The sequence below is a fragment of the Nicotiana tomentosiformis genome, chromosome 12 (assembly GCF_000390325.3).
Source record: "Nicotiana tomentosiformis chromosome 12, ASM39032v3, whole genome shotgun sequence".
NCBI classification, from domain to species: Eukaryota; Viridiplantae; Streptophyta; class Magnoliopsida; order Solanales; family Solanaceae; genus Nicotiana; species Nicotiana tomentosiformis.
The window spans coordinates 126,028,382-126,047,261 of record NC_090823.1 but is presented as its reverse complement, the minus strand read 5'-3'; the positions used below and the strand labels follow the sequence as shown (position 1 = coordinate 126,047,261).

At 42.8% G+C, this 18,880-nt stretch overlaps 1 pseudogene; it reads left to right on the top strand.

Moving 5' to 3' along the window:
• Positions 1-254: 254 nt before the first annotated feature.
• Positions 255-18,880, top strand: part of LOC138903365 (uncharacterized) — a 62,021-nt pseudogene continuing 43,395 nt past the window's right edge.

Sequence of the window (18,880 nt, the reverse complement as noted above, 5' to 3'; positions counted from 1 at the left end):
TTGGGGTAGTTCAGCCAGTTATTGCGGCATAGGCCGGTGATAGGCCCACCATATCTTCTGAGTCTTTATTGAGGTTGGACAAGTTTACTAAGCTCTTTCCAGTTCACTTCAGTGTTACACCTTCTGAGGACCCACAGGATTATCTTGACCGCTACCATGAGGTGTTAAAGAACATGGGTATAGTTGAGAACAATGGGGTCGATTTTGTTGTATTTTAGATGACGGGTTCTGCCAAGAGGTGGTGGAGAGATTATATGTTGACCAGACCAGCTGGGTCACCTGCATTGACTTGGGAGCAGTTCTCACAGCTATTTCTAGAGAAGTTCCTACCTATGAGAGAATATTACCTCAGGCAATTTGAGCATCTACAGCAGGGCAGTATGGCTGTTACTCAGTACGAGACCCATTTTGTGGATCTAGCCCATCATGCTCTCCTTTTACTTACTACTGAGGGAGAGAGAGTGAGGTGGTTTATTTATGGACTCACTCACCTTATCAGGATTCAGATGGCCAAGGAGACCGGAAGTGAGATTCCCTTTCAGGCAACTGCTAATGTTGCTAGGAGGATCGAGATGGTTCTTGCATATGAGAGAGGGCGAGGGTCTGATAAGAGGCCTCATCAGTTCGGTGGGTTAAGTGGTGCCTCGTCTGGATGCAGGGGTAAGTTTGGTAGGGGTCATCCTCCCAGGCCATTTCATTCAATGCTCCAGGCATCCTACAGTGTACCACCAACTCCTATCAGTACACCTCCGATCCAGAGCTTTTAAGGTGGTTACTCAGGATGACAGGGACAGTTTCAGGGTCAACAATCATAGTAGCTGAGGTCTTGTTATACTTGTGGTAATCTGAGGTACATTGCTAGATTCTGCCCCAGGCCTCAAGGTAGCATACAATAGTAGGGTTCTCGTGCTATGATTCCAGCACTGGTTGCTTCACCGCCTGCCCAACCAGCTAAAGGTAGGGGTCAGGCAGCTAGAGGTGGAGGTCATGGCATTAGAGGTGGAGGTCAGGCCATTAGAGGTAAAGGCCAGCCAGTCAGAGGTCATCCCAGGGAACAGTTTAGAGTGGTGGGGCCCAGCCCCGATTTTATGCTTTTCCAGCAAGGCCTCAAGCTGAATCATCCAATGCTGTGATTACAGGTATTTTTCTAGTTTTCCATAGAGATGCTTCAGTTCTATTTGATCGAGGATCTACTTATTCCTATGTGTCCTCTTATTATGCTTCATATCTGGTGATTCCTCGTGATTCTCTGAGTGCTCCTGTGTTTGTGTCCACTCCGATGGGAAATTCTATTATGGTAGATCATGTCTATCATTCGTGTGTGGTTAATATTGGGAGTCTTGAGACTAGTGTAGATCTTTTACTTCTTGATATGGTAGATTTTGATGTCATCTTGGGTATGGATTGGCTGTCACCTTATCATGCTATATTGGATTGTCATGCCAAGATGGTGACCCTAGCCATGCCGGGTTACCTCGATTAAAGTGAAAAGGAACTCCTGGTCATTCTACCAGCAGGGTTATTTCTTATATGAAGGCTCGACGTATGGTCGAGAAGGGGTGTCTAGCCTATTTAGCTTATATTCGCGATCCCAGTGCGGATGTTCTTTCTATGGACTCAATACTAGTTGTTCGTGAATTTCCAGAAGTATTTCCTGCAGATTTGCCGGGTATGCCACCCGACAGAGATATAAACTTCTGTATTGATTTGGCTCCGGGCACTCAGCCCATTTCTATTCTACTATACCGTATGGCCCCGCAGGAATTAAAAGAACTGAAGGAGCAGTTACCAGACTTGCTTGATCAGGGATTTATTAGACCTAGTGTCTCGCCCTGGGGTGCACCAGTATTATTTGTAAAGAAGAAAGATGGTTCAATGCGAATGTGTATAGATTATCGGTAGCTGAACATGGCTACTATCAAGAACAAGTATCCACTGCCAAAAATTGATGACTTATTCGATCAGCTTCAGGGTGCCAAGGTATTTTCAAAGATTGACTTGAGGTCTGGTTACCATCATTTGAAAATTAGGGCATCTGATGTCCCTAAGACAGCTTTTCGGACTCGGTATGGGCATTACGAATTCCTAGTGATGTCATTTGGGCTGACAAATACCCCATCAACATTTATGGATTTGATGAATCGGGTGTTCAATCCCCATATGGATTCATGTGTGGTTGTATTCACTGATGACATCTTGATTTACTCCAGTAGTCGAGAGGAGCATTAGCAACATCTTCGGATTGTGCTTCAGATTCTGAATAATAATCAGTTATATGCCAAATTTTCAAAATGCGAATTTTAGTTAAACTCAGTTGAATTTTTGGGGCATGTTGTATCGGCATAAGGCATAAAGGTGGATCCTAAGAAGGTTGAGGCAGTTCAAAACTGGCCTAAGCATACTTCAGTTACGGAGATACAGAGTTTTTTGGGTTTGGCGGGTTATTATCGCCGGTTCGTGGAAGGGTTTTCATCTATAGCAAGCCCATTGACCAGACTAACCCAGAAAGGTGTTCCATTCGGATGGTCAGACGAGTGTGAGTTGAGCTTTCAGAAGCTTAAGACTGCATTGACTATGGCGCCATTGTTGGTATTACCCACAGGTTCAGGATCTTATACGGCATATTGTGATGTATCTCCCGTTGGGCTTGGTGCAGTATTGATGCAAGATGTCAGGGTGATTGCATATGCATCGCGACAGTTGAAAGTTCACGAGAAGAATTATCATGTTCATGATTTAGAATTGGAAGCCATTGTCCATGCTCTGAAGATTTGGAGGCATTACCTTTACGATGTCTCGTGTGAGGTATTCACTGATCATCGTAGCCTACAATATCTGTTCAAGTTAAAAAAATCTCAATTTGAGGCAGAGCAGATGGTTGGAGTTGTTGAAAGACTATGATATCACCATTTTATATCACCCCGAAAAGTCCAATGTAGTGGACGATGCTTTGAGTAGAAAGGCTGTGAGTATGGGCAGTCTTGCGTATAATCCGATTGGTGAGAGACTGTTAGCTGCATATGTTTATACTTTGGCTAATCAATTCGTGAGGTTAGATGTTTCAGAACCTAGTCGGGTTCTAGCTTGCATAATCACTTAGTCTTCTTTATATGAGCGTAACAGAGAGCGACAATATGATGATCCTCATTTGCTTCTCCTTAAGGACACAGTATGATACTGTGGTGCCAAACAGGTTGTTGTGGGGGAAGATAGAGTTCTGCGGATGCAGGGTCGTATTTGTGTGCCTAATGTGGATGAGCTTCGTGAATTAATTCTGGAAGAGGCCCACAGTTCCAGGTATTCTATTCATCCAGGTGCCGCCAAAATGTATCAAGATTTGCGGCAACTTTATTGGTGGAGGAGAATGAAGAAGGATATAGTAGCGTATGTATCTCAGTGTTTAAATTGTCAGCAAGTCAAGTACGAGCATCAAAGACCTGGTGGTTTGCTTTAGAAGTTAGAAATTCCTTAGTGGAAGTGGGAGCGTATCACTATGGATTTTGTTATTGGGCTTCCACGAACTCACAGATAGTTCGACACAGTATGGGTCATTGTGGACAGGTTGACCAAGTCAGCACATTTCATTTCAGTAGAAGTTACCTATTCTTCAGAAGGGTTAGCAGAGATTTACATCCGCGAGATTGTACGCCTTCACGGTGTGCCCGTGTCTATGATTTCTGATCGAGGTACGTAGTTCACCTTGCACTTCTGGAGGGCTGTACAACATGAGTTAGGTACACGGGTTGAGTTGAGTACATTATTTCATCCACAAATAGACGGACAGTCAGAGCGCACTATTCAGATATCGGAAGATATGCTTCGCACTTATGTTATAGACTTTGGAGGTTCTTGGGATCAGTTTTTTCCACTTGCAGAGTTTGCCTATAATAACATCTACCTGTAACGACCCGGCCAGTCATTTTGAGAGTAATAGCCCCGATCCCCTATTAACTGCTTTCCCCAAATGTTATTTTGCTATTGTGACTTGCCGAGTTTGAGCCAATTTCGGGTTTTTGGCCTAATCTTTGTAGTTTTCTTGTGGGATACATTCCATTAGCGCGTATTGATGTTATTGTACTGTTTTGAATAGATTCGGGCCATTTGGAGTCGGATACTCGTGGCAAGAACGTGATATCAAGTTGATTTGAGCGGTTCGAGGTAAGTGGCTTGCCTAACCCTGTGTTAGGGACTTCCCCCCTAGGATATCTTGATATTATTTGGTGTGTGGGTGCCGTGTACGTGAGGTGACAAGTACGTACATGGGCTATTATTGCAAAAATCCCGTTTTTTCCTTTCTAAATCATAAATTATTTTTTTTCCTTATTAAATTGCACTAATACGTTTAATTGTGAAACTTATACTAGAGAAGCATGCTTGCGTGTTTTAACTGCCTAATTGACATTCTGTGCGTCATGTTTAGTTAAGTCCTTATTTATCTTATCTGTGTCCAGTATAAACTGTATAACTCGATGCCATACCTACCATTTGATCTTGCATTGCATATTTAAATTGGGACTGCGGACGTATTCTGGGAGATGCCCCTGTACTGCATATTTAAATTGGGACTACAGACGTATTCCGGGTGATCCCTCTGTACTGCATATTTTAATTAGGACTATGGACGTATTCCGGGAGATCCCCCTGTACTGCAAATTTAAATTGGGACTACGGACGTATTCCGGGAGATCCCCCTATACTGTATATTTAAATTGGGACTACGGACGTATTACGAGAGATCCCCCAGCACTACATATTTACTTTGGGACTACGAACGTATTTCGGGAGATCCCCCATATACTGTATATATTTATTTGATACTACGGGATGATATTCCGAGAGATTTCCCACTGTGTTTACCTTGTTTTGAGCCGAGGGCTCCCTTTTTAACTATGTTATCGTAAATTTTACTTATATCTTTTACTGTTTAAATTACTGTATTTACTCCGGTAGGGCCTTAACCTGACCTCGTCACTACTTGACCGAGGTTAGGCTTGGCACTTACTGGGTAACATTGTGGTGTACTCATGCCCTTTCCTGCACATGTTTTTCATGTGCAGATCCAGGTACGAGCTATCAGCTTTGGGATTAGCGCGTGCTGCTGATTCTAGGAGACTTCAAGGTATTTCTGCTTGCGTCCGCAGATCTTCGAAGTCCCCTTCTACTCCCTCGTCTAGAGATTTTCTTTATTATCTTCAGACTTTTGTATAGAGCCACATAGATTATAGCAGCTTGTGATTTAGCGATATTCCGGGTCTTGAGAAATTATTTTGTGTATGCCGAGTGGTACTACTCTTGGCTATTTAAAATATACTGTTTATCTTAAAAATATTGTGTTTTCTTTATATTTTCCGCAAATATTAGGCTTACCTAGTCGTAAAGACTAGGTGCCATCACGACACCTTACGGATGGTTAATTTGTGTTGTGACAAGTTAGTATCAGAGCACTAGGTTCGTAGGAGTCGCGAGTCACAAGCCGGTTTATTAGAGTCTCGCGAATTGGTGCGGAGACGTCCGTACTTATCTTCGGGAGGCTATGTAACTGTTAGGAACAATCATATTTCTTTAATTTCCTTGTCGTGCGAGTTATTGACACCAAAAATTCTAAGATTCTATCCTATTCTTTCTCACAGATGGTGAGGACCCACAATGGGAGGACCGATGATCAGGCACCCGAGCCCGCTGCTAGAGCCACCAGAGGCCGGGGTCGGGGTAGAGGACGATTATGCAGTGCAGCCCGAGCACCTGCAAGAGCTGCGTCAGAGGAGCCCCCAGCAGCTCCAGCTGGAGGGCCAGCTCCGGAGATCCCTATTGCTACTCCAGCCCTCCAGGAGACTTTAGCTCAGTTCTTGATCATGTTCAGCACTCTGGCTCAGGCTGGACTATTTCTGATAGCTCCCGCTACATCTCAGGCCGGGGGAGAGGCACAGACTCCCGCAGCCCGCACCCCTGAGCAGAGGGTCCAGGTTGATCAGGCCCTAGAGTATATTCCTATGCCCCCAGTTTCTCCAGTTCATCATGAGATCAGGGTAGCTGCTTCTGAGGCAGAGCAGCTCAGACTTGAGAGGTATAAGAAGTACCACCCACCTACTTTCAGCAGACTAGATTCAGATGATGCTCTGGGTTTTTTTGAGGAGTGTCATTGTATTCTCCGCACTATGGGCAGTGTGGAGATGAGTGGTGTTTCTTTCACCACTTTCCAGCTGAGGGGAGCAGCATATCAGTGGTGGCGTGCCTATGAGCTGAGTAGTCTGGACGAGGCAGCCTCACTCACTTGGACTCACTTTTCAAAGATGTTCTTGCGTGAGTATGTTCCTCAGAGCCTCAGGGATGCTTGGCGCGCAGAGTTCGAGCAGTTGCGTCAGGGTTCTATGACTGTGTCTGAGTATGCAGTCTGTTTCAGTAGATTAGCTCGTTATGCACCAGCTCTGGTTGCTACAGTCAGAGAGAGGGTTCGTCGCTTCATTGAGGGACTCCACCCTAGTATTCGGACCGGTATGGCCAGGGAGTTGGAGATGGACATCACTTATCAGCAGGCAGTGAGCATTGCTAGGAGAGTGGAGGGCATGTTCGCCCGTGACCGAGAGGAGAGAGAGGCCAAGAGGTCTCGAGAGACTGGTCATTATTCAGGAGCTTGTGCACCAGTAGCACGATATGGTAGGGGTTTTGTGAGTCGCCCTGTTCATTCAGCTCTTCCAGCAGCTAGCGGTGTCCCAGCTCCTCCTAGACCTCAGGAGCCCTATTATGCACTGCTAGTATCCAGTATGCCTCATACTCGAGGTGCTATTACCGGCCAGTCCAGCGGCCAGGTCCGAGTCAGACTCAGCCGCCGCGTCCTCCGAGAGATTGTTTTGAGTGTGGTGACACTCGTCACCTAGTTAGAGATTGCCCAGAGCCAGGAGGGGTGCACCTCCACAGACTTATCAGCCTCCACAGTCTCCACTGGGTCCTCCGGCCATTCTTCTAGCACCGGCTGCTACCCCACCTTCTCAGCTAGCTCGAGGTGGAGGTCGGGGAGGTCGAGGTCGCCCTAGAGGGGGAGGCCGGGCCAGATACTATGCCCTTCCAGCCCGTTCAGAGGCCGTTCCTTCAGATTCAGTTATCACAGGTATTGTCCCCGTCTGTCATAGGGATGCATCAGTATTATTTGACCCAGGCTCTACGTATTCATATGTGTCTTCTTATTTTGCTCCATATTTGGGGATATCTTGGGATTCTCTGAGTTCCCCTGTTTATGTATCTACTACTGTGGGAGATTCTCTCGTTGTAGACCACGTATATCAGTCGTGTTTGATTGCTCTTAGTGGTTTTGAGACCAGAGTCGATTTGTTATTTCCCAGTATGGTAGATTTTGATGTTATCTTGGGCATGGACTGGTTGTCGCCCCATTATGCTATTCTTGATTATCATGCTAAGACTGTGACGCTGGCTATGCTAGGTTTGCCGAGATTAGAGTGGAGAGGTACCTTAGAGTATACTCCCCGCAAGGCCATTTCATTTCTTAAGGCTCAGCGAATGGTTGAGAAGGGGTGTAATGCGTATTTGGCCTATGTGAGAGATGTCAGTATTGATACCCCTACAGTTGACTTAGTTCCAGTAGTGAGGGACTTCCCAGATGTGTTTCCAGCTGATCTTCCAGGCATGCCGCCCGACAGAGATATTGATTTTGGCATTGATTTGTTGCCCGGCACTCAGCCCATCTCTATTCCTCCATATCGTATGGCTCCTCCTGAATTAAAGGAGTTGAAGGAGCAGTTGCAGGAGTTTCTTGATAAGGGCTTCATTCGGCTTAGTGTGTCATCTTGGGGTGCTCCGGTCTTATTTGTAAAGAAGAAGGATGGTTCTATGCATATGTGTATTGATTATCGGCAATTGAACAAGGTTACACTGAAGAACATGTATTCTTTGCCTCGCATTGATGATTTATTTGATCAGTTATAGGGTGCCAGGGTGTTTTCCAAGATTGACTTGCGTTCTGGCTATCATCAGTTGAAGATTCGGGAGCTGGATATCCCGAAGACTGCTTTCAGGACCAAATATGGTCACTATGAGTTTCTTGGCATGTCATTTGGGCTGACCAATGCCCCAACAGCCTTTATGCATTTGATGCACAGTGTATTCCGGCCTTATCTTTATTCCTTCATCATTGTGTTTATTGACAACATCCTGGTATATTCCCGGTCTCAAGAAGATCATGAGCAGCACCTGAGGACCTTGCTTTAGACTTTGAGGGAGAAGAGGTTGTATGCAAAATTTTCTAAGTGTGAATTCTGGCTTGATTCAGTGGCATTCTTGGGCCACATAGTGTCTTGTGATGGGATCAAGGTAGATCCGAAGAAGGTGGAGGCAGTGCAGAGTTGGCCTAGACCGTCATCAGCTACAGAGATCCGCAGTTTCCTTGGTTTGGCGGGGTATTACTGTCTCTTTGTGGAGGGATTTTCATCCATTACAGCACCTATGACCAGGCTGACCCAGAAGGGTGCTTCGTTCAGGTGGATCGAAGAGTGTGAGCAGAGCTTTCAGAAGCTCAAGACTACTTTGACTACAGCCCTAGTATTAGTATTGCCTACAAGTTCAGGGTCATACACTGTCTATTGTGATGCCTGTCTATTGTGATGCCTCGAGGATTGGCCTTGGAGCGGTATTAATGCAGGACGGTAGGGTGATTGCCTACGCGTCTAGACAGTTGAAGGTGCATGAGAAGAATTATCCAGTTGGAGTTTGCAGTGCTTGTCCAGGCAGAAGGATCTTAATTTGCGTCAGCGGAGGTTGTTGGAGCTACTTAAAGACTATGACATCACTATATTATACCACCCGGGGAAGGCCAATGTAGTAGCCGACGCCCTGAGTCGCCGGGCAGAGAGTTTGGCATATCTTCCAGCAGATGAGAGGCCCTTAGCCTTGGATTTTCAGGCCTTAGCCAACCAGTTCGTGATATTGGATATTTCAGAGCCTAGCTGGGTATTAGCTTGTGTGGTTGCTCGGTCTTCTCTTTATGACCGTATCAGGGAACGCCAGTATGATGATCCTCATCTTCTATTTCTTTAGTACAGGGTTCGGCGAGGTGATGCCAGAGATGTGACTATTGGTAATGACAGTGTGATGAGGATGCAGGTCCGGATCTGTGTGCCCAATGTAGATGGGCTTCGGGAGTTGATTCTTGAGGAGGCCCATAGCTCGCGGTAATCCATTCATCCGGGTGCCGCGAAGATGTACCAAGACTTGAGGCAGCACTATTGGTTCAGAAGAATGAAAAAGGATATAGTTGGGTTTGTGGCCAAGTGTCTCAACTGTCAGCAGGTGAAATATGAGCATCAGAGACCGGGTGGATTACTTCAGAGGTTAGAGATCCCAAAGTGGAAGTGGAAGCGAATCACCATGGACTTTGTGGTTGGACTTCCTCGGACTTTGAGAAAGTTTGATGCTATTTGGGTGATCGTGGATCGGCTGACCAAGTCAGCCCATTTCATTCCAGTGTTGACTACATAGTCTTCCGAGAGGTTGGCTGAGATTTATATCAGAGAGATTGTCCGCCTTCATGGTATTCCAGTATCCATCATTTCAGACAGAGGTACACAGTTCACATCACGATTTTGGAGAGCCGTACAGCAGGAGTTGGGTACTAGGGTGGAGTTGAGCACAGCCTTTCACCCTCAGACGGACGGGCAGTCCGAGCGCACAATTCAGATTCTTGAGGATATGCTCCGTACCTCTGTGATAGAGTTTGGAGGGTCATGGGACCGATACTTGCCACTTGTAGAGTTCGCTTACAACAATAGTTATCAGTCCAGCATACAGATGGCACCGTATGAGGATTTGTATAGTAGGCGGTGCCGGTCCCCAGTGGGATGGTTTGAGCCGGGCGAGGCCCGATTGTTGGGTACAGATTTGGTCCAAGATGCCCTGGTTAAGGTGAAGGTGATTCAGGAGATACTTTGCACGGCCCAGTCCAGGCAGAAGAGTTATGCAGACTGTAAGGTTTGTGATTTGGCATTTATGGTTGGTGAGCGGGTCTTGATTTGAGTACCGCCTATGAAGGGTGTCGTGAGGTTTGGGAAGAAGGGCAAGCTGAGCCCGAGGTTCATTGGTCCTTTTGAGATATTGCGGCGAGTTGGGGAGGTTGCTTATGAGCTTGCCTTGCCTCCCAGCCTAGCAGAAGTTTACCCGGTGTTCCGCATGTCTATGCTTCGGAAGTATCACGGTGATCCGACTCATGTATTGGATTTCAGCTATGTCCAGTTGGACAAAGATCTATCTTATTTTGAGGAGCCAGTAGCCATTTTGGACAGGCAGGTCAGAAAGCTCAGGTCAAAGAATATTGCTTCAGTAAAGGTCCAGTGGAGGGGTCAGCCGGTCGAGGAGATGACTTGGGAGACCGAGCAGGATATGCGCAGCCAGTACCCTCATCTTTTCACAGTTTTAGGTATGTCTTTATACTCGTTCGAGGACGAACGATTGTTTTAAGAGGGGAAGGATGTAACGACCCGGCCGGTCGTTTTGAGAGTAATAGCCCCGATCCCCTATTAACTGCTTTCCCCAAATATTTTTTTGCTATTATGACTTGCTGGGTTTGAGCCAATTTCAGGTTTTTGGCCTAATTTTTGTAGATTTCTTGTGGCATACATTCCATTAGCGCGTATTGATGTTATTGTACTATTTTGAATAGATTCGGGCCATTTGGAGTCGGATACTCGTGGCAAGAACGTGATATCAAGTTGATTTGAGCGGTTCGAGGTAAGTGACTTGCCTAACCCTGTGTTGGGGACTTCCCCCTTAGGATATCTTAATATTATTTGGTGTGTGGGCGCTGTGTACGTGAGGTGACGAGTACGTACACAGGCTATTATTGCAAAAATCCCGTTTTCCTTTCTAAATCATAAATTGTTTTTTTCCTTATTAAATTGCACTAATACGTTTAATTGTGAAACTTAGACTAGAGAAGCATGCTTACATGTTTTAACTGCCTAATTGACATTCTGTGCGTCTTGTTTAGTTAAGTCCTTATTTTCCTTATCTGTGTCCAGTATAAACTGTATAACTCGATGCCATACCTGCCATTTCATCTTGCATTGCATATTTTAATTGGGACTACGGATGTATTCTGGGAGATCCCATGTACTGCATATTTAAATTGGGACTACGGACGTATTCTGGGAGATCCCCCGATACTTCATATTTAAATTGGGACTACGGACGTATTCCGGGAGATCCCCATGTACTGCATATTTAAATTGGGACTACAGACGTATTCTGGGAGATCCCCCAGCACTACATATTTACTTTGGGACTACGGACGTATTCCGGGAGATCCCCCATGTACTGCATATTCATTTGATACTATGGGATGATATCCCGAGAGATTTCCCACTGTGTTTACCTTGTTCTGAGCCGAGGGCTCCCTTTTTAACTGTGTTATGGTAAATTTTACTTATATCTTTTACTGTTTAAATTACTATATTTACTCCGATAGGGCCTTAACTTGACCTCGTCACTACTTGACCGAGGTTAGACTTGGCACTTACTGGGTACCATTGTGGTGTACTCATGCCCTTTCCTGCACATGTTTTTCGTGTGCAGATCCAGGTACGAGCTATCAACCTTGGGATTAGCGTGTGCTGCTGATTCTAGGAGACTTCAAGGTATTTCTGCTTGCGTCCGCAGATCTTTGGAGTCACCTTCTACTCCCTCGTCTAGAGATTTTCTTTATTATCTTCAGACTTTTGTATAGAGCCATATAAATTATAGCAGCTTGTGACTTAGTGATATTCCAGATCTTGGAAAATTATTTTGTGTATGCCGAGTGGTACTACTCTTGGCTATTTAAAATATACTGTTTATCTTTAAAATATTGTGTTTTCTTTATATTTTCCGCAAATGTTAGACTTACCTAGTCGTAAAGACTAGGTGCCATCACGACACCTTACGGAGGGTTAATTTGGGTCGTGACACTACCAGTCGAGCATTCAGATGGCTCCATATGAAGCATTATACGGGAGGCGATGTCGTTCGCTCGTTGGCTGGTTTGAACTGGGAGAGGCTTGGTTGTTGGGTACCGATTTGGTATATGATGCCTTGGATAAGGTCAAGATTATTCAGGATCGACTTCGCACAACTCAGTCTAGACAAAAGAGTTATGCCGACCGTAAAGTTCGTGATGTTGCATTCATGGCTGGAGAAAGAGTATTGCTCCAAGTTTCACCTATGAAATGTGTAATGAGATTCAGAAAGAAGGGCAAGTTAAGCCCTAGGTATATCAGACCCTTTGAAATTCTTGAAAGGGTGGGTGAAGTAGACTACAGGTTTGCACTACCACCTAGTTTATCACTAGTTCATCCGGTGTTTCATGTATCCATGCTCCGGAAATACCATGGTGATCCGTCCCATGTACTAGATTTCAGCTCAGTCCAATTGGACAAAAATTTGACTTATGAGGAGGAGCTGGTGGCTATTCTAGCCCGGCAGGTCCGAAGTTGATATCTAAGAGTTATCCTTCAGTTCGGGTGCAATGGAGAGGTCAACCAATTGAGGCAGCTACCTGGGAGTCCGAGTCGGACATGCAGAGTAAATATCTACATCTTTTCACCAGCTCATGTACTTTTCTAATTACGTTCGAGGACGGACGTTTGTTTTAGAGGTGGAGAATGTGATGACCCAAAATGTCATCTTTAATTTAAACATTTATTTCTGTGTTCTAAGACCTCAAAAAACACTAGTTATTATTCCTCGACTTGCGTGCACAGTCCGTATAATTTTTCGGAAAGTTTTTATGTGAAAAATTAATAAAAATGTGGAATAGAGCTTTAAAACTCAATCGAGTTGACTTCGGTCAACATTTTGACCAAACGGATCGGGATCTATATTTTGACAGTTCCAGTAGGTTCGTATTGTGATTTGGGACTTAACCGTATGCCCGGAATTGAATTTGGAGGTCCCTAGCTCAAATTATCGCCATTTAACAAAAATTAGAAATCTAAAGGCTAAAGGTTTCCAAAGTTTGACCACAGATTTGACTTTATTGATATCGGACTCGCATTGAGATTCCAAAAATTTGAATAGCTCTGTTATGTCATTTATGACTTGTGTGGCAAATTTAAAGTCATTCCGGGTTCGTTTAATATGTTTTGGCACGAGTTTTGCAAAGTGAAAAGTTTGAAAAATCAAAAGACTGAATCGAGGTGTGAATTGTAATTTCGATATTCTTTGACGTGATTTGAAGCCTCGAGTAAGTCCGCATTATGTTACGGGACTTGTTGGAATATTCAGACGAGGTACCAAGGTGCTCGGATGAGTTTCGGATGAATTTCGGACATTTTTGTTCAAGAACACAAGTCTGGTTCCGGTGCGTCGCACCTGCGCAATATTGGCCTTAGGTGCGAGGCCACTTCTGCAGAATTTTGGTCGCTTATGTGACATGGGTACTGGTCACCTCCTGACCGCTTCTACGGTGCATTTCACGCAGGAGCGATGCCGCTTCTGCGGCTGAGAGACCGCAAATGCGGAGGACTCGCTTCTACAACATGAAGGACCGCAGATGCGGTCCTCTGCTGGGTAGCCCTATTCCGCAAATGCGAGCTTTGTCTCGCAAATGCGAGTCTGCAGGTGCAAAAATATAGTCTGTAGGTGCAAAAATGCTGGACAGAACCCATAAAATCGGAAGTTAGCCATTTTTACTCATTTTTGAGTTTTGAGTCTCGGATTTAGGCGATTCAAAAGGGATATTTCACGATTTCGACTTGGGTAAGTATTCTATATCCAAAAGTGATTATATTTCATAAATTCATGTCAATATTCATCGTTTATTTCGGATTTAGATGGAAGAAATTGGGATTTTTATAAAATCTTCCAAAAATGTAAAATGAAGATTTGAAAGCAAATCCGATGTCGGAATTTGATAATTTTTATATGGTTTAACTCGTATCGGCACGGGTATTCGGTTTTCGTAAATTTTTTTGGGATTCGAGATGTGGATCCCACTGTCGATTTTGAAAATGAATTTAGGATTTTAATCCGGAAAATTAGTAAATTCATATGGAATCAATTCCTACTTTTTATATTAAGTATATTGAATTGTTTATGACTAGATTTGAGGATTTCGGACACGAATTCGCGAGGTAAAGGTTTATTGGAATCTTGAATTTGGTTGCAAATCAAGGTAAGTGTCGTGGTTAACCTTGACTTGAGGGAGTAAGACTTATTTGTCTATTTGCTACATGATTTAATGTGCGGGTACAATGTATATGTGAGGTGACCAGTACTTATGTGTTATGGTTGAGTCAAAGCATGCAGGTGGAATTTGTTTATTGTGAAGAATTGCCTATTTAATTAAGATATTCCTGCTTAAGTTACTACTCCTTATTTATTTGATTATTTTCATGGAATTATTGTTGAATATTTTGAAAGGTGAGGTCGGTATTCTGGTAGTGAATTGATTGATAAGTATATATCCCCGCATTTTATTACTCTTCCGAATTTATATTATTATTTTCATGGTAAGGAAGAGTGTAAAAGCATGAAGGGTGATGCCGGGCCAATTCCACATTATTATTTATTGAATTATGAAGTGAGGAAGAGAGTTAAAGCACGAAGGGTGATGCCGTGTCATTTTCAAAGAGTGTTAAAGCATGAAGGGTGATACCGTGTCAGAAGATAGTTAAAGCACGAAGGGTGATGCCGTGCCAGAAGAGAGTTAAAGCACGAAGGGTGATGCCGTGTCGATCTTATTATTTATTTATCAATTTATGGAAAGAATGAGAGTAAAAACATGAAGGGTGGTGTCGTGTTATTTTTATATTATCAACTGCTCATTTTATTGTTGATGAATTAATTGGCTGCTACGTGACACTTCTCTGTCACAACCCAAAATCCCATCAAAGGCATCGTGATGGCACCTAGTCTCTAAGACTAGGTAAGCAGGTTTCAATTACATTTTGAAGCCATTTTTTTGAATTAAATAAGTAATCAAAAATAACAGCGGAACAAATATGGATATACAACCTCCCAAGACTGGTAGTACTGAGTCACAGACTTTAACTGAATACATGGAATACTCACGAGGACCGAATATACAATACCGTTTGATTAAAAATTAATAGTACAATGAAATGAAAAGACTCTAAGGGACTGCGACGACCAAGCAGCTCTACCTTGAATCCTTACGATACCGCTTAGGCTCTGTTCAAGTCCGATGTCTTCAATACCTGGCTCTGCACAAAAATATGCAGAAGTGTAGCATGAGTACACCATGGTCGGTACCCAGTAAGTATCAAGACTAACCTCAGTGGAGTAGAGACGAGGTACAATCAAGACACTCACTAGTCTATTAGCCTGTGCAACATAATATACAAAATAATAGAAAACAAGTAATAATAAGGGCAACATAAAACAACCAGTGATATGCACAACAGACAATAATAACACCATTAATATCGCTCAACAATTAATAATTATAATTACGCCCAATTAAATCAAATCCTTCAAATAAATGTCTTTCACATAAAATTCTTCCAAATAACTATTTTTCAAATATAATTTCTTCAAATCAAATTTTTTCAAATATACTTCCTTTGAATAAATCTCTCTCAAATATAATTTCTTTAAATAAATATCTTTCGAATGTAATCCTTTCCAATAAATATTTTTGCATAAAAATCCTTTCAATTAAATATTTTGAATATAATTCTTTCAATTAAAAAGTCACTATGTGACACTTCATTTCTTAATCATTCAACTACGGGTCTCAGCCCATTTTTATATTTTTCATAAACATGGGTCTCAGCCAATTTTTCATATTTTCACGACACTTCGTGCCCATAATTAAATCATTATATTTTTCTGACACCTCGTGCCCTCATTTCATATCACAACTGCACAGATAAATTCCCGTGCCAATATCCTCATTATCTACTCATGGCACCTCGTGCCCATATTTTATTTTATATTCCACCTGGCAAAAGCCACATGCTCCCAATTTCAACATAAATTAGATTATTATCAATATACCAACAACAAGACAAATTACACAAGTTATAAAAATAAACACAAGGAAAAATCACATCACATAAAAATCACTAATGCAACCACTCCTCATCATCACATACCATCCCTAACAATAGCCACCCGTATCTCTCCTATAGCCACACTTATCTCTCCTATAGCCACCCTTATCCCTCCGCCCTGACAATACCAATAGCCACTCTTATCGCTCCTATAGCTGCCCTTATCGCTCAGCTCAGACAATATTTCAACAAACACAACAATAGTGAAATGCCACCCTTAAACCCACATAATATCAACGGTGAAATGCCCCCTTATCTCCTCAAAATAATAACTCACACAACACGATAATTTACACGGAAAATTATCACGACAACGTAACAAAATCAATTCATATCACAATTTGCCCAATGGCCACAACGAAAATTTCAAAGATACAACCAAGTCAATTAGTTTCGCAACAAATAGCCGAAGACTCCACACAATGTGTATAACACCACAAAAATAATCAACAGAGATAGAAATTATTCAGCATAAAGCAAAGCCCTCATTAATCCAAATTTAGGTAATTGTATTAGCACATCTTCTTAAGCTTACTTAATTAATTATTTGCATAGAGAAAATTCATAATGAAAATTAAATTCTAAGAATATCAACCATCAAACTCACGGAATTCACATAAATGAACAAGTAATAATTACATCAAATTGTCATATAAAAACAAATTCAATAAATGTGATTTGAGGCATGGCAAATAGATAATTAAATATATGCCAACAATTATCTAATTTACTACACAATATTCCCAAGACTTAAACTCAATAAATTTTGCACATATAAACCCAAGTACGTACTCGGCTTTTCACATATCACAAATGGCACATAAGACCTGATGCCTAAAGGGTAATTTCCCCACTCAAGGTTAAGCAAGACACACTTACCTTTTTGAAGTAGGCCGGTAATCCAAAATAGTCTTCTTGCTTAAATTGACCTCCGGACAGCTAAAATCTATCCAAATTAATTGTATAACTTCATTAAAATTCATCGGAAACATTTCCGGATAATAAAACATCGACTGAAAAATTTATTTTAAAAAATCAACAAAAGTCAACGTGGGGCCCGCCCCTCGGAACCCGACATAATTTTCATGAAATCCGAACAGCCATTCCGATACGAGTTCAACCATACCAATTTTATCAAATTCCAATAACAATTCGACCTCCAAATCTTAAATTTTTATTTTTGGAAGATTTTACAAAAAATTTGATTTTCCTCCATTTAAATCCGAATTAAATGATGAATTCAAAGGCATAATCATGGAATTTAATCAAAATTGGATAAGTATCACTTACCCCAAACACGCACGCAAGAATCTCTCCAAAAACCGTCTTCTATCGAGCTCCCAATTTGATTTTGTGCTATGAACTCAAACCCCCGTTTTTGGGACTTTTAATTCTGCCCAGATAGGCCTTCTTCGCGTTCGCGACCTCTGTCTCGCGTTGGCCAAAACCCAGTTGCCTCAAATTCTTCTTCGCATTCGCGTGACCAGTGTCGTGTTCGCGAAGGCCAAATATTCCTGCTCCCACATTTCCTCTTCGCGTTCGCGACCTCCTCGTCGCGTTCGCGATGACCAGATGACCTGCTCCTTCACGTTCGTGTTCGCGAAGACCAAACGACCTCAGGCCCAACTCCTCCATTTCCTTCTATGTGTTCGCGACTGGCCCCTCGTGTTCGCATAGGCTCCTCAGGCATCTCTCTGTGTTCGCGATTCCTACTTCGCATTCGCGAAGGCCAAATCCAGCACCCCCAAGATTTCTTATTCGCGTTCGCGTGGCTCTCTTCACGTTCGCGAAGAAGGAAATCAGATACCAGGTACAACAGTTCCGAAATAGCCCGAAATGATCCGAAACCACCCTGAAATACACCCGAGGACCTCGTGACCCCATCCAATCATACCAACCAGTCCCATAACATAACACAAACTTACTCGAGACCTCAAATACCATCAGACAACATCGAAATCATGAATCGCACCCCAATTCACTTAATGAACTTTGAAACTTCAACTTCTACAATCGATGCCGAAATCTATCAAATCATGTCCAATTATCCTTAAATTTTGCACACAAGTTATAATTGACATTATGGACTTACTCCAACTTCCGGAAGTGGATTCCGACCCCGATATCAAAAAATCCACTTCCGGTCCAAATCTCCAAAAATTTAACTTTCGCCATTTCAAGCCTAAATCAGCTATAGACCTCAGATTCACAGTCCGGACATGCTCCTAAGTCCAAAATCACCCAACTGAGCTAACGGAACTGACATAACTCCATTCCGAAATCATCTTCATACAATTCCGACTACGGTCAAAATCCTAAGACTTAAGCTTCCGTTTTAGGGACTAAGTGTCCCAAATCACTCCGAATTATCCGGTAACTGAATTCCACCATGCACGCAAGTCAATACACATAATACGAAGCTACGTAGGGCCTTATGCCACTGAGCGGGACTTAAATTCTCAAAACGACCGATCGGGTCATTACATTCTCCACCTCTTAGACAAACATTCGTCCTCGAACGTGCTAAGAATTATTCTGAGGTTACCAAATTGATGATTTTACTTTTACACATATTCTTACAGTTGATCCCACGTTACCGTATTTGAGATAAGCCCGACAATACCATCTCATTTGAGATTATTTCTTTTATCCATAATTGTAAACTTTAAGATCAATTTTTTACACTCCAACATTTTCAAAAGGCCTGATTTTTTCACAACAACGCACGGTATTAGTCTCAACTGGCTATAGCAACTCGTGTCTACGCACATATCAACTTTCTTGATAGTATTGAAGTACTTCAAAAATTTTCTGGGGTGTTACATTCT